The sequence below is a fragment of the Agelaius phoeniceus genome, chromosome 2, assembly GCF_051311805.1.
Source record: "Agelaius phoeniceus isolate bAgePho1 chromosome 2, bAgePho1.hap1, whole genome shotgun sequence".
Lineage (NCBI taxonomy): Eukaryota > Metazoa > Chordata > Aves > Passeriformes > Icteridae > Agelaius > Agelaius phoeniceus.
The window spans coordinates 69,848,212-69,864,541 of record NC_135266.1 but is presented as its reverse complement, the minus strand read 5'-3'; the positions used below and the strand labels follow the sequence as shown (position 1 = coordinate 69,864,541).

At 47.5% G+C, this 16,330-nt stretch overlaps 1 long non-coding RNA gene across 4 annotated transcripts in view; it reads left to right on the top strand.

The window, feature by feature from the left end:
- LOC129134899 (uncharacterized) overlaps nucleotides 1-16,330 on the top strand; it is a 75,976-nt gene that overhangs the window by 55,813 nt on the left and 3,833 nt on the right. For 2 of the 4 annotated variants that reach the window (XR_008536241.2, XR_013180950.1), the window contains one exon: nucleotides 1,831-3,056. This is a non-coding gene — a long non-coding RNA (uncharacterized LOC129134899). Of the gene's footprint in view, nucleotides 1-1,830; nucleotides 3,057-8,996; nucleotides 12,018-16,330 lie in introns of those variants that run through there. The other 2 variants (XR_013180949.1, XR_013180948.1) reach the window with 2 other exon arrangements.

The following is a 16,330-nucleotide window of genomic DNA, read 5'->3' as shown; positions in this document are numbered from 1 at the left end:
CCACAGAGAAATTGCTGCCTCTGGCCCCAAAATATCATTGTAAGAAGGTAAGAAAAACATCCACATTTCTCTTAATTTTTGCTAGATGGTACATTATGAGCAACTGGCAGTCAGACCACTATAGATAATAAGAATTCAGGAAACATTACTAAGCAACACAAAGAACAGAATACAGTGTGTATTTTCTGAGAAGATTGGGGGGAAAGTCCTGTGCCGCTGAATGCTTTGTGAGAATAAGTCCTAATAGCTACAGTAGCCAAATGTCACCTGGGACCAGCATGTGAACAATTCTTTTGTAATATTATTTGGCAAATGTCACAGCATCTTGAGCTCATTGCAGAGTAGAAAAGAAAAAGTTGGCCAGTGTTGTTTTCTGGTGGTACAGGAACATTAATTTCTCTAACCCTGTGTGGTGGTATCTGACCATGCCTGAGGGGGCAGGTCAAAGGAAAGCAATGTGTAGATGTGGTTTTCAAAGGCACCTATTTCCTCATTTACTGCTAGGAATAAATTTCTTCCTGGCATATTGTGAAAGAAATAGTAAAATAAACAAAAGCATGGTATACTTTGTAAGATGAGGCAAACATTTGTAAGAAATACCTTTGTAAGATGAACCTCATGGCTACACTGCCCACAGGCAAACCAGCTCTGGGTGCCATGTGAGCACTGAGGGCAAATGCTGGGCTGCTCTTTTCCCAAGCAGATGCTGTCCTGGGGCTTCTTTCCTCACGGCAGGAAGGAGAAAAAGCAGCTTTTACCATCCAAGTGCATGACAGTCCTGCTCCTCCTGGGGGGATGTTGGAACCCAGGAGATTCCTCTGGCTGCCCTGGGAGGACTCGAGACCCTGACAGGGGGCTTGGAGACCTTGGCACGGAAGCAAAAACACCTCTGCCTTCAATTTTAGCCCTTGGAAAAAACAATTACCAACCTTATATGTGGATTCACAAGCCACGAAAGTTTAAGTAGAATGATAGTTAGTTTGTTACAAGATAGAAAAGTAGAATTTTGAGTTTTTAGAATGGGGGTTCAGAAGCAAAGATGGAGGGATTTGGACATGCCTTGTCCTTCTTAGCCTCCATCTTCTGGGTTTTTGGCACTTTTGGATTGGTTTAGAGTAGAAACACACTGTCTAACATAGGTGATATTGGAAATTATTGTAAATAATGTACATGTAGTTTTTAGTATAAAAACATAACACCTCCCCTGAAGGTGGTCAGTGTGCCTCAGACCAACCTGCTAGACAGACTCCAGCAGGTCAGAAAAGGAATGTCATAGATAACAAAGAATAAATAACCTCGAAAACCAGAACAGAAGAATCCTGACTCCTTCCACTGCCAGGCTGGGAAAAGAGACTCTCTAACACATCTCAGGGTCGTCTTGACCACAGAGACCCCCGAGAGGTGGAAAAGAGAGGGAGCTCTTCTCCCCCTCTGCCTGCGAGGGAAGCACTGACTATTGCTGTGAGGGGCAGGAAGCTGTCTCGGGGCAGACCTTGTTCCCCGCAGGGACCTGCACCCCGGCCATTCCCTGCCCTGGACCAGTGTGCTGGGATGCCCTGGCCTGCCCTTCCCACGCCCCCCTTCTCTGTAGCTCCGAGCTCTACCGCTTTCTGTCTCCTGGGAAAGGCAGAGGTGGGCGAGCAGGCTCCCGGCAGCTCCAGAGGAGCAGAGGGTCTCCATCGGGGGTATCTGCTTGTAGGAGATGAAGAAGGCACCTCTGCCGTGAGGGCTGCAGGCAGGAGCAGGCACCAGCCTCCCTCTGCAGCCGGCAGCGCTCTGCCTTTCTCGTTGTTTATTCTCTGACGTCTGTTTTCGTGTGTTTCCCTGCAGGCTGGGAGCCAGGAGGGCTGGCGCTCGGGACACCTCCTCCTGGTGGGCTGCCAAGGACGGTGGCGGTGTCCTCCCGGCCAGGGCGGTGGCCCCCGGCACACGGCATCCGTCCCTGCTGCTCGCCCGACCCTCCTCTGGAGACCTACTTCTGCTGGGAGAGGCAAGGTAACCTCGCCACTGAAAATAGCTGGGACGGCGGCCAGCGGAGATTAATGGCTTCATTAACGTCCCCGGTTTATTTATAGGCTTAAAAATGCCTTGGACCTGCAAACTGAGCGCAGTTGCTCCGTGTAAGGCAGGGAATCACAGGTCTCCTGCTTCTGCCTTTCCCCTTCCTGCTATTTCATTCTGATTGCTGGGACTGTAAAACCTCTGGAGCAGGCACTGTTTCTCATTGTGAAGCTACTTTGTAAACCTTCCTAACTGAAGGGACACACAGAGATACTTTTTTTTTTTTTTTTTTTTTTTTTTTTTTTTTTAATTCCCCAAGAATGATGTATTTGTCTGGTCTCCTTCCTCTACCAACTTCTTTTTGTGTGCACACTGTGTCCTGTGGCCCTCTTGGAGAAAATTCTCTATTTCGTGAATTCCTGAGGCAAAGGCTGAGCAGCCATCACAGGAATTAGTGATTTCCCACCTTGGGTTTTAAATTGTGAGCTCTGTGGAAGGAAGACTGAGATTCTCATGGCTGTGGAGAGCATGTAGAGCACTTGGGACATGTAGGGCCCTACTGAGAAATGCAGATGCAATTAGTGATCGTACAGGTCTTCCAACAAAAGCAGCAGAGCTAGCCCAGCACCCAGGTCCTCCAGGAGCCTCATGGGACTGGTGACAAAAGAAAAAACCATCCCAAGTGTGTTGGCCCCAGAAGAGGAGTTTTTGGCTCATGACCTGTGGCCATACTGCCTGGCCTGTTTCCCAGAGGTCAGTGAAAGGTAAGTGAGAAAGGTGACTTGTTGTCAGCAAGCACAAATCCAAGGGATAGGCTGTGTGACTGGGAGATAGAAGGCTCCATGAGTAGGAGAAAAAGGTAAAAATGCCTGTCCTCACACTCAGAAACATGGATCACCAGTGTGGCAGCTCATGGAAGTGAGGTTGTTTCAGAGGGCAGCCACCCTTCACTTCACTGTTGCATTTTTGTTGTATCAATCTGAGGTAAACTCCTGTGTCAGTCTGCCCTTGGGCCTCATCTTCTAGGGATGAAATAAAGAACCAGCAGAGAACCACTCAAACCTCTGTTGTCTTAATTTTCCCTCTGGGCAGTGAGAATACTTCAGAGCAGAGTGAATGAGCCCAAAATGGTAGAAGGAGGGTTTCTGTGCTGCAACAGGTGAAGCCACAACCCTGGGATGCCCTCACCCTGCCAGCAACTGGTGGTTTTGAGGCATCTTCAGGCCTTGCTTTCTCCTTCCTCTCTTTCCCACTTGAGCTCTTGGCTCCAGATCTCCCCCATCCCATCTTGGCCAGGCCCCAGCTCTGCTGGGATGGGGCTGTGATGAGGATGGGAATGCCTGCTCACATCTCACTTTCCACATCTGTTAAATGGGACCATGACTTTCTAACTTTATATGGAAGTGTTCCAGGCCAGGTTGGATGGGGCTTGGAGCAGTCTGGTCTAGTGGAAGGTGACCCAGCTCATGGCAGGAGAATTGGAACTGGATGGTCTTTAAAGCTCCTCCCAACCCAGAACCATTCTGTGATTTTCTACAGTCCATGGAAGGGTAAAAGCAGACATGCAATTGTTCAGCCATCCAAAGATAACTGGGAGAGTATTTCTATGCCTGATATACATGAGATCCTGTGTCATTTTAAAGGCTTCAAAAAAAAGACAAGTCATATGCAGCACCTGAGACAAAGGCAGGAAGTGGGGAAAGAGTCATGTGTAACTGTATTCTATTTATTCTAGGAAAGAGACACATTTTATATTGTTGTGTCTCATCTAAATTCCTGAACATCTGACCAGGAAAGTCAGTGCAGCTTTCTCACTAGACAGATGTCAGACTAGGGGAGTGAGTCTTGTGACAAGAGACCATCTGCATCTCAAACTGATTACCTGCTTTGAAAAGTGAATATAAAAAGTAGGGGTTTTGAAGTTTTTTTTAAACAAGATGCCTAAACTTCATTTCAGCTCTGAGACCCCTATCCCTGAATGCTGGTGCTATCCAGCTTCTTTGACATTACTCACCCTGATACAGAAAGCAAGAGCTGGGGGTTTTTTTCCTGTTTCACTGGGCTACACCCAGTTGTAACCATATTTAACCTTCCTTTTTCTAGCTGCCAACACTGGGTGGCACTAAGTAACTCCTTCTGACATTTTACAAAATTGACTCTAAAACCTTGAATCACACCGATTTGGCTCCACTCTGTCTTGACAGCAAATGGTTTTGTTTGAGAAACTTCAGATCATATGGTTGTTGCATAGAAACATCTGACTTGCATGGCATGTTTTGTACTTCCCTGGTTTGTTAGGTTGTTAAAACTCTTATGAAACTCTGGCCTTACAGCCTGGTAAGGGTTCAATGTGCAGTTGGACTTGAAAGCCAAATTTCCTGTATTGAGTCAAGAATTTATGGAAATTCTTGAATTTATACACCTGAATATCCAATCTGTGCTTTATGACAGAGGTTTAAATAAGTCTCACTGAAAGACTGAGGTTGAAGGGCACCTCTGGAGATCACCTAGGCCAAGTCCTCTACTTGAGCAAGGTCAGCCAAAGCAGGTTAACCAAGTGATCCCCAAAGGGTTCCAGGACCCTGTTGCCAGCCCCAGAGTTTCCTTGTCAGTCTCTAACCAGAGCCTGGACACTGCCATGTCTGCTGGCCACCACTGCCAGCTACACTCTAAAAATCTTGCTAAAATAAATCAGCTTTAAAAGAAGCACCCCCACAAACACGTGGCTGTCACCCCCACCCCTGTGCTCACCCTACAAGTGCCCCAGCCACCCTTTAACCAGCCTGTGATGGCTCCAGTGGGCTCTGGGAGATGATGGTGCATATGGTGATGGAGGTGGCAAAAAATCAAGGCCCACTGCCATGTCCTGGTAACAAACATTACCATTGTTGTGTGTGTACCTGTCCCTAAGAAGGTGTTTACATTCTAACAGAAAGCAGATGGCATAACCTGATGGGCTCATAAAGATGTGTGTCCTGAAAGGAGGACACAGAAATGCCACTTATAGTAGCTAAAAATGCTCAAAACAGAAATTAAGTGAGCAAGTCTTGACAGACTGGCCAGGGCCATTCTGACAGCAGTGGGAGAGGTGCAGCTGAGAAAGAAGCTGCCCAGGGTGAGAGATGGTAACTGCTGAAGGTCCTTGATGTCTCCCAGCAGAAGAGCAGACAGAGGGTGAGACCATCTGGCAACTACATTAGAGCCAGGGCAGCAAGGATGATACATGAAGCAGTACCTGCAGTATCCCTTCCCTCTCCTGTGGCAATGGGAAGAGGGTACAAGCAGAGCCAATGATGTCTGAAGAACAGCTTACTCACTGAAATGCACAGCTTCTGGTTGACAGAAGCTATCTGCCAATTGGTGTGCAACCATTCATCAGAATTAGCCCCAGAAATTAGAAACATAAAAATGGCTTGCTTTGTTTGTTTGAGGTTCCTTTTACTTTTTTTTTTTTTTTGAAGCTGATCTCAAAAGGAAACCTCAGCTGGAGTGAGGATTTACCCAACATGCTGTGTCTTCAGAGTGTGGCCAAACCACAGGACAGCCTGCAGCGGGGCTCTCCTAATCCTCTTGCTCAGGGTAGAATTATTTACACTGTTTATTGGACCAGATAGAGCAGGAACACTAGCAGGACTAAACTGCCTGCCCCAAAGAGCAGGCCTGGGATCTGGTAGGTAGTGGACAAGAGCAGTTGTTTCAGAGTAGCATTGGCTGCGCAGGGCCAGCCAACAAAAAAGAGACTGAATGTGACAGCATGGCACTTGACTCCAGCTTAGCTTGGCCCTGTGTGTTGGGCTTATGGACCTAAGAGCAAACCAAAGTATTTTTGTAAGTTTAGTGGTTTTTTATCCCAGCATAAAATGCCCAGGAAGATGATGCTATAGCTCACCAGTGCTGAATTCCATAGGTGTGTAGCATGGCCTGGACTGAGGCATGAGAGCATTCAGGAGAGCTGGAGGATGGAAAGGCTGGTGGGACCATGCTGGAGGAATATCCTGAGGGAAATGAGACAGAGCTTGTTCATGTGGCTCTTGCAAGTTCTCCCAGGAGTATCCATGCCCAGAGAAGCACTGCCTGGTGGTGGATGGAGTTGCTTGTCCCAGCCCAGAGGACAGCATAGGTGTGTGCTGACCAACACCACGGGAACAGTCAATGATGAGGACCCAGAGTCAGCTGGGGAGCTGTGTTTGACATTGTAGGCACATCTGACAGGCATGGCTACATCACCAGCAAAGAACAGATGGACTCCAGCCCTGGATTTGTGCTCATTGTCTGCTGGGCTCTCTGCTAACTCTGAGCCTTTGGTGTGGATCACTCCAAGTGGCAGTTGCCAAGGTAAATGTCCTCCTTGGGAAGCAAGCTCTAGGCACAGTGCCTGCGTGCCCGGGGGTGCCACTCTGCCCTGGCCTTTGTGCTGAGCAGTGTAGGCACAGCAGGGCACAGCCAGTCTCCTGCCTCTTTGTGCTCCATCTCCATGTGCCTCTGGTGCTGCCTGGCACACTGGGTGTGATATTGCTTCCAGGAAAGCTTTTAAAAAATATTTTCCATATGAGAAACAGAAGAGGTTTGAACTTGCATCCTGTGTGCTCTGAGGCTGTGTTGTAGGAATTGGATTGCAGTGGGTGATAGCTTTTCTTCATAGGCCTTGTGGCTGAGGACAAAGTTTTCTTGGGAATCTCCCTTTCCATTCCCATGAGGGTTTTGGGGTTGGCCTGTATCATGCTTTTTTAGCCTTTAGTTTGATTGCCAAACAGAAAATCAACTATTGGGAGATCCGCCCTGTCAAATAGACAAAGGCCCCAAGAGGCAGAAGCTTTTTGGAAAGAGGCCTTGGCTTTGCAGGGATCATGAGGATTTGGGCAGAATTCAGGCAGAGGATAAACCCCACTATCCAAGAGGATAACTTGAGGAAAGGGAGTTGCACAGGATTTTTCCACTGCTGTAGGAACCTTTGCTGTAATTCAGCTCGTGTTGATTAACCCTGGATGCTGGATTCTTAAAAAGTGATTAGTGAGATCACCCTGGAAATAGAAACAGATGTGCCATCTGTTATGCAGTGTATGGGGCTTAGAGGGAGGTTTTGCTGAAGCACTGAAAGAAAGGAGGAGATCCCAACACTGAAATGAGATTTCACTCCTGTCACCTTCCTGTTTACCTCCCCAGAAGCTAAACACCCCTATGAACATGTGAGGTGAACTGGTGGAATTCGCCTTCAGTGGACTGGAGCTGTAGTTCTGGCCAGTGACTGGGTTGAGAGATGAGCTTTGGTGGCATCTCAGCCTTCAGGGGAAGACATGGTATAGAACTTGGTGTCAGAGACACTCTCCAAGCACCTGGAATCCCAAAGTGGGAAGTCTGGGCTTCAGTCTGAACTTGTGCTGGTGCTGCCTCAGAGCACCTTTCCCCTCAGTGAAATGTAAACTGGAGGTAGTTTTTTTTTAATACTTCTGTGGAGTTGTTCCTGTGCTGTATCCCTGCCCCAAAATGCTCTCCCTTCATCGTGTAGTGACTCACTGCAGGTCCCAAGGATTATCAGAAGCACTAAGCAGCTCTGAGACAGCAATTGCAATTATGCTTGTACAGCTGTGATTGTCCACAGCCGTGCTTTCTGACTTCCTCCAGAGCAACAGAGGATTTTAAGGAATGGTGCAAGGCTGAAGAAGCCAATACATCCATATGTGCTTTCCTAAATCTAAGCTGGCATCCTTCTGGCTGCCACAACCTCTGGAGAGCAAAGTGCACATTTGTGCTGTTCATAGCACTGCTGCCTGATAACCAATATCTGCTCTAACAGGGGAAGCACTGCAGCACCTGGGGAGAACGGGAGCGGGTTCCCTTTGATCTGCAGGGCACCTCTCTCAGCACAGCTGCACAGCCAGCTAGAAAACTGTCAGGATTCTTGTTTTCTGCTTCTTTTTTCTCAGACTAAATCTCGAGTTTCATACTCAAAAAGAGCCTCTGGAAGGCCTGCGTGTAAAAATATAACAATATCACTACTATTTGTTATTCATACATACTGTCCATTCATATTCAGGAGCAGAGAAGGGCCATTGCTTTATGACCATGCAATAAAACAGGTCACTGCTCCCCGTGTGCTTTGAAGCCCAGGACATGATCCAGTGGGGGTAGAAAATGAGACTCCAGGCACATAAAAGGGATTACTGCACTGGATGCCTTGGCAGAGACCAGACCTAAATACACAACACACCTACAAAGCACAGGTACAGCTCCACAGTGGAAAAGGAGCCCAGTATCCAGCTGCCTCCCTCAAGCAGAGGTGTTCCAGGGAAGCTGAGCACTGCTTCACCAATACCTTTGGGGATCTGCTAAATGTGGAGCCTGCTGGCATTGCCCTGGGTAAATCCAGCTGCCCCTTAAAACAAATTACTTAACTGCCCTCCTGTTGCTCCTCTTGCCCACCTCTACCCACTATCATCTGCCCTTGTCTCTGGAGTCTCCACTGGGACCAAGGTGGGGCGGGTGGTATGCCATAAGGAGGAGGGTGACTAGGTGGATTTAGGATGTAGTTGTTCTCTACATTTCCAAAATGTCATCTCAACCCCCACCAACACCCCCAGCTTCAGCATTTCATGGCCATCCCCATGGCTTGCTTCCCAGGATGCTGGGAGTTTGGAATTTGGAATTCAGGAGGGTAGAGGGGACAGCCTGGAGAAGATGGCTCACCTTCTGGAGGCCAGGGCACATCTTGGGGCAGGTAGAAACTTCAAGAGTTGAGTCACCACCTCCTCCCAACACCACCTGTGTGGTGAGGAACCCGAGTAGACCCCACCAGTTCCATTCACTCCAACTGGAATTTGGGGACACAAAAATTTGTCGTGAGCAAGAAAGGCTCAGGTTTAGTCTCTGGTTCCCTAGAGAGGAATTTTGGCCTCACAAGGAGTTAGGGGACAGGCAAGCACAGCACAAGCAGAAAGCAGGATGCTGTGGAAGCCTGTGGAGCCAGCAACACCACCAACATCTCTTTTTTCCCCCAGCAGTGGCAGCAACCCTCTGCCTCCCATCCCAAATGGAGCTGCCCCCCAGCAAGCCCGGCTGTCCTCAAGGATGACGAGGCTCTTCCGGGCTCTCACTTGTTCATGCAGGGCTGATCCAAAAAAGATGTTGGCAGAAGATGTTACAGACCTTTCAAAATCCCCCTTCATACTCCAGCACTTCCTCCTTTCCATGCTCAGACAGGAATCACTCGGGTCTGGACCTCATTCCCCAGCCCTGGAGCCCCGGCAAGCAGAAGCCGGTGCCTGCAGCAAGTCCTCCCAATTACTCCTCCTAAAAACACTCTCACCAAACAATTGATTAACACAACAAAATGTCTTCTCTGAGCACCTGTACATGCACAAGGATCACACACCCACTGCCCAGGGAGAGGACGGGGTCCAGACTCCTCCTGGAAGCCCTAATGGGTGAGGGAAGAAGGGATGCTATCCAGAAGGTCAATGGTTATCCTCAGAAAAAAGTCACATAATATAAATTTTTTGTCCCTCTAAAGCCATGGAAACAAAAAGACGTTGTTACTCTCTATTTCCATGGAGCTTTCATGAGAAAAATGGAAAGCATGTTTAAAAAATAGGAAGAAGAATGTAGGGAGCCTTACCAAAGGTGTCTGAAATCTCTGAGCGTACCTGCCTGGCTGTGTTAGCACTGCTGGACCCTGTGCCCTGGAGCTCAGCGATGCTCAGGGGACAAGGCAGCGCACCCACAGGGGGACTTTTCCCTGTCAGCGTTCACACAGCTGGAGCAAGGACACAGGAGGAAGTGCTGGTGGTCCTGAATGCCTTGTTTGAGCAGCTGAAGGGAGAGATGTTTTCTCCCATGGTTTATTGGAAAAGCAGAGTAGCGTGGCTGCCAACACAGCGACAAGGTCCCCCTCAGGAATGAAGGTCTGCACTCAAGGGCGTGCTGGAGCACACTCTGACATGGCAGCCCAGCCTCCCCTGGGACAGACACCACTCAGTGCTGGACCTACAACCACCCACAACAATCCTCACACTGCCCCTTGGGCCTGCCTGCCCTAATAATGACTCTGTAGGAACTCCCCTCTCCACACACCCAAGCATAACCACACATTTTTCCCAAGTGTTTAGCAAATGTAACCTCTGTGTTTTATACCTTTCACTCATTGATCACGCTGATGTGTTTCTCTTTTGGACAAATAGTCATTACATCTGAAAGTTTATGGCTTGGCTTTGAAGTTAATGTTCTCTGAGATGAAGGAGAAAGTTCACACTTCTTCTATTGCTTCCAGCCCTTCTGGCTGCAGACCAGATAAGAGAGTGATGCCTTCAATTTACAAGTGATGACTATTTTTTCAGGCAGAAAAGCTGAAAGACTTCTTAATGTAATAATGGCTTGAATATTGCTAGAGTGCTCAGAAGAATGCTAGAAAAGGAGGGAAGTCAGTCCATGAAACATATGGACACCTCAGACTGGTTATTTCTCTATTTACAGTCTCGTTTTCATCTGAGGCTGCATTTCCCTTCCTCCACTCTTTTGCTGTTGCAGCCACTCTGACTCTGTTTGTCCACAAGCTGTCATTTTCTGCCAGCAACCTTCCTGTGTGGAAGAACAGCCTTCACAGCCAAAAAGTTTTCTCCTGCTTAACATTAAGAGGTCTCTCCCTGTAATTCTCATTGAATAGGTAAAGAAAATGCAGTTTTACGGCACACTCCATTAACAGCCAAGACTGAGTCTTTAAGTTGGAGGGTGTTAAGGCATCCAGTTCCTTCACACTTATTTGAAAATTGCAGCCTTGGTGTGACCTTTTCAAGACTCCTACTTCTCCTCCTTCCTACTGCAGTGTCAGCTCCTCCAGCCTTCACTAGGAGAAAGATTTTAGAAGCTTTTAGGAGCAACCTGCACAGGATGCCTGGAGCATGACTGTCACTACCTGCAAGCTCCAAGGAGAGTAAGCAAGGCCTGAAGGGACTTTAGAGAGGGATTGGGTTTCCCAGAGATCCATCAAGCCAGCTTTGGGAAGTCTCTAAAGATGGCAGAGCCACCACTTGAGTAGAGGTGCCTGTGCTTGCCCACATCCTGCTCCCCCGCCCACCATATCCCTCTAGGCCTCTCCACTCAGAAGTGGCTTTTCCATTTGACCCCACCAGTCATAGGACTGGACAAAAAAAGAGATGCCAGGAAGACCTAAGTGTACCCCTCAGCTGGGGCTATCTGAGCTGTGAAATGTAGCTCTGACAAGAACTCCTGCAGAGCGTGCACAGTATTGCCAGTATTTTGATACTGCTAATGAGTAGATGTTTGTATAAAAAAAATACCTTCTGATATGTGACTTACAAAACATCAAGATTTTCAGTAATTTAGGATTGAATTACACCCTGTTGTAGCATATAAGGGGAAGGATTAGTGCACTGCAGCTCACAGCTGGGCAGCCAAACCCGCTTTTCCTGTTCAATCGTCTGCCTTCGATCTGTTTCTCTTTAATATTCAGCTGAAATTCAGCTGAAAGGCATCAGCCATGCTCTGATCAGTAAGGTACCACTGCATGAATGTTTGTGCTCTTTGTAAAGTGAAATTTGGCACCTGACTGGAGGGACCACAAGCCCCCCAACAAATCCTGGATGCCTTCCTATTGTTGGGTCGGGTGCTGCTGAGAACTGGCAGCCCAGCAGCACAAGGCTCTCAAGCCTCCCTGGAACAACCACAAGGACTGGTCAGAAAATCCCTCCCAGGAGGTGATGAAAAACCCCAGGGTGCCACCAACATCCCCCACACCAGCCAACAGAGCCCCTCCATCACTACAGACCTGCAGCATCCTTTGCCACATGTAGTAGTTCCCTTTCGTTGGCATCTGTGCTGCTCATTTATTTGTCTCTGTCAGCATGACCAAGTGATGGGATGGGCTCTGCAGGATTTCTGTTGATCTTCCTCCATGTCTTGGCATTGGGATCTGGCTTACTGACCACTCAAGAAACTTCCTTTTCCTTTATTTCACTCCATTTAGTCCTTTGATGTAATGCGAAATAAAATCTACTTATTGTTAACCACACCTCACAACAGCAGTGGTTATGTTTGTTGCTGGTTTAGTTTCCAAGTAATTTAAATAAACAACTGAGCCATGAGGAGAAACTACAAAACATCCTTTTCCCCTGGACATCATGACATGGCAGGCCATTAATATTTCTTTAGCACAGCAAACTTTGAGGCTTGAAATACATACCTTGGTTTGTCAAATGGGATAATTATTAACATTTTCAACTATCCAGCTAATGAGTTCCTGTGTTGCAGTGAATGTGGTGCTGTATGGTGTTTCTCACACTAATTTCTTGGGAAATCTGGGTCTGTAATTCGGTGCAGTCCTCACAGCAGGAATGTGTTTCATCTTCTAAGGTGACGTCAGCCACTCTTGTCCTGGCATTAAAAGTCAGCCAGTGCCCCTTCCAGCTTTCCCAGGCAATCAGCAGCCAGAAAATCAGTGTTGTGCTTGGGAACACCAGTGTCAGGAAGTGTGAAGGTGGTTGTCCTGCTTCTGGTGTCAGGGCTACCCTCTGGGAACCAGCCCCAGTGCAACACCCCCTCTATTTCAGTGAATGCCCAATTTTCCTTCAGGAGCTCCCACAGGTGCTTGGCAGTGCCACACTGGGGACACAATGGATAAATCTCCCCCCAGGAGAACTCAGGGGTTGGAAGTCGCTTTAGGGTCTTTGATGCTTTTCTCTCCTTCTCCTGGGGAAGGCAGGGCCAGTGGGAGTGGGGCTGGGTACCAGCAGCACTGGAGCATCCCTGGGGCTACCAGGGGCACCAGGACATCCCGTGCTGTGGCTCTGCTCTGTCTTTATGGTGCTGCCTGCTCACTTCCATTTTCAGAGGGTGGCATAGCTGAAAGTGAAGCTATGCACCCCTTGGGGGAGACATTCTGGAGAACACCAGCCGGTTCCCCAACTCCACCGCAGAGCAATATTGTTTCACCACAAAAAAATCTCACTGGCCAACACACAGCAAGTCTGGAGCAGCCCCTGAGAAGCACCAGGCTCTGCATCCCATTAGGGCTGCCCGGAGGAAGCTGGACAGGATTTTTATTAAATCAAGCTCAGTCAATGCTTAAAGAAGGGCTTTTTTGAATTACGAGCTGAACCTCATGTTTGGTGCCCTGCCAAGCTCAGGATAGTGCGAGGAAGAAAAGGAGATGTATTTTTGGACTCCATGTCTGCTAACAGGCTGTTAGATAAAATTAAAGAGGCTGTTTGTAAAGAATCCACTGGTGCTGAAGCAGATGTGGAGGCCCGAGTTTATGACAAGATATATTTCTTGTGTTGGCATGAACAATCAATTTCATTCAGGACTTTCCTCATGCTGTAATGATTTGTTGGTTTGGGGTTGATTTGTTTTTTATTTATTTCATTATTTTAACTGAAACTGGCACAATGCCCTCATTACTTGTGATAAACTTGTTTGTTTACTTATGTCGTGGTAACCAGAGAGCTGGACTCAGGCTCTGCTTCCTTGGATGCTGCTTGTTTCCTACCAGAGCACTTGGAGCTGTCTGACACTGGCACTGTGTTTTAGAAATACACTGCTTTCCTCAGCCTTGCAGGCAGCAAGGGCATCACTGTGCTTTTACAAGAAAAATCAAGAGCACAAGTGAAGGCACATTGTCATTAATAATGTATGGTTTGGGTTTTTCCTGCCTTGCTGCCCCTCCTTGGACCCTACAGTGAGTCCTGACTTCCTTATGGCACAGATAAAAACTTGAAAGAGAGAAGCCCAACACGATTGCTGTGATCTAAATCTACAGCAGGGCATTGCATATGGAAGGCATAATATTTGATGGTAAATTTTTGTTTGACATTATAGTAGAAGTTAAGGGAAAAGGTGTCATCCTTGGCCTCGGGTTTCATAAGTGCCACAGGCAGATGGGCTCTTTTAAACCTTCCCCTCCTCTTCTAAAAGGAGAAACTCACAATCTGGACTCAAGTAAACCTTAAAGTCATAAAATTCCAGGTTCCAATAAATCTTTGTTTTATAAAAACACATCGAGCATATATCAAAACAGAAACTGTAAAAGAAATTAAACATGTGTGTGTCACATACTCTGCTGGGGGCTCCCTAATAGTTTTGCAGGATCAGTGGAATAACGAGGTGCAGTTTTGCTCTGTGAAGTTTTGGCACCTCCCTGCAGCGCTGTTGGGCTGCCCAGGGCGCCCACCCGGAACACGAGCAAGCACCAGGGGAAGGGATGGCAGCTCCACTCCCACCTCCTCTCCCTTCTTTCCCAGTGTGGACAAGCTGGGCTGTAGCTGTATCCCCACAAGCCCTGGGTATCACAACATCTTCCCTTTGGGGGCCCAGCAAAGTGGGGACTTGCTCCTCCAGCTCCAATGAGTGGCAAGGCCATGGCAAACAACAGTGCTGTAAGTCAAAGGGAGGGAAAAGTAAAATGATATCTGGGAGGAGGATTTGCCTGCCTGTTCCCGAAAAGTGGAAGAGCAAAGCAAAAATGAAAGGAACTGGGATCACACTGCAGAGACACAGATTTTAACAAGCTCCTTTTCAGGGCTTTAAAAGATTATGCATGTGATGTAATCTTGACATTTCCTGGCTGACTGGTGATTTCCTCGGATCAAATACCCGGAATGCTGGGGACTTGTCACCACCTCGTGCAGCTCCTATTACTTGCAGCACCCTGGGGACACAGAAGGAGTGAGGCACAGGGTTCTGGGTCAGGGGCAGGACCTGCACCCCTCTCCCTGTGCTCCCTCTCATCCTAGCTGGGTGAGACACGGAGCACACACCTTTCCTTTTAGAAATTCCCCTTAACTTTGAGAGTTGAGGTTTAAGGCTCCTGGCCGCGGGTCCTGCACCCAGAAGCCTTGGCAGAGAGACTAAAGACTGCGAGAACTCTGGCAGGGACAGACCCTCAGACCTTGTCACAATATATAATCTATTTCTTTCAATCTGTTGTAGAATGACAATTTTATAAAATTCCAAGTGACTTGCTGGAGTAGTCAAAACCAAGACCAAAAGCCAGCAAAGCCCTATAAATGTTGAGGATCTTCTTATCATGAAGATTCATCAAGTTTCTGCTGGTAATGTGCTGAAACTTGAAAGTTATGGGGAAATAGAAAAAAAAATGCAGCAAAACATTTATTAGCATTTTGTCAAGCATTGGGACAGGCTTCCCAGGGAAGTGGTAGAGCTGCCAAACCTGGAGGTTGCAACCACAGCAGGCACAGCGGCAAACCCCCATCCTGACTTGAGATCCTCCAACCTCTGCTGTAGTGGGTAGAAGGAAAAAACCACAAACTCTTCCCAGATTTTTTTTTTATCAGGATGTCCAAAGAGTGTCTAAATTTGGGTTGCTCAGGAGCTCTCAATTATTAATTACCCTAAAATAGGTACAACCAAAGGCAAGCAAAGAAGCACCTGTCTGGGAAGCACTCATACCAAAGACTCCAGGCAGCTCTTCCCTACCAGGGAACCACTGGCAAATCAAATCAGCTGGAGGCTGCAGGGGATCAGGGTGGTGGGAGCTGCAGGGGTCACCCTTCTGCTCCTGACCCGGCAGGTTCAGGCTGGCAGTGCCTTTTGCTGTGTGTAAACAGGGAAGCTGCAGCTGAGAGGTTAATGCAATTCCCCTCTTAAAAAGTATTTAGAAAGGGCATTTAAAAGAGTATCACCGTCTAGCTTAATGCAGCACCAGCATGGCTTTAGTAGTATTTTGAAAAAAATAATCCTAATATTAGAAAGAATGTATATTTTGTTACAATTTCCATGCAAATAGTGTAAATAATTGATAGACGATGTTACAACCCTTCCAGCACAGCCCTGCACAGCAGAAAGAGAAAGTGAAACAAAGTGCAAGCTGGAAAGCCCCTGGGAGGGCAGGGAGACAAGGCCAGGAGGAGCCTTTGGCAGGGCTCCTGTCTGCCCAGTGACTGTCCCAGGCTCCCAGTCCCAGGCAAAGTCTGGGCAGAAGGTTACAGCAAGAATTAGTTAAGCAGCATGGGCTGGTTTTGGTTTTTAGCTTAAATATATCCCATGCTCTGGCTTTTATACTCACATGGAGATGCATGGTGTGAATTTCGGGCTTGGGTCGCTTCAATTTTATTATTGCACGTGGCCCAAATAAACTTTTCTGAGGTCTTTCCTGTATGTTTTCTAAAGAGAACTGTAAAATGAACAGTTAAGTGGTTTGTTGGAGCTTTTGAATAAGGATGGGGAGCAGCTTCCCCATCAGTTTTACAATTTTGCACTCTGCCTCAATCCTGACATTAAATGCATCGTCCCAACGCCAAAAAAATCAACAGTACTTACTTGACAGATGCAGGTATTCAGATGCACAAAACAACTGTTTATT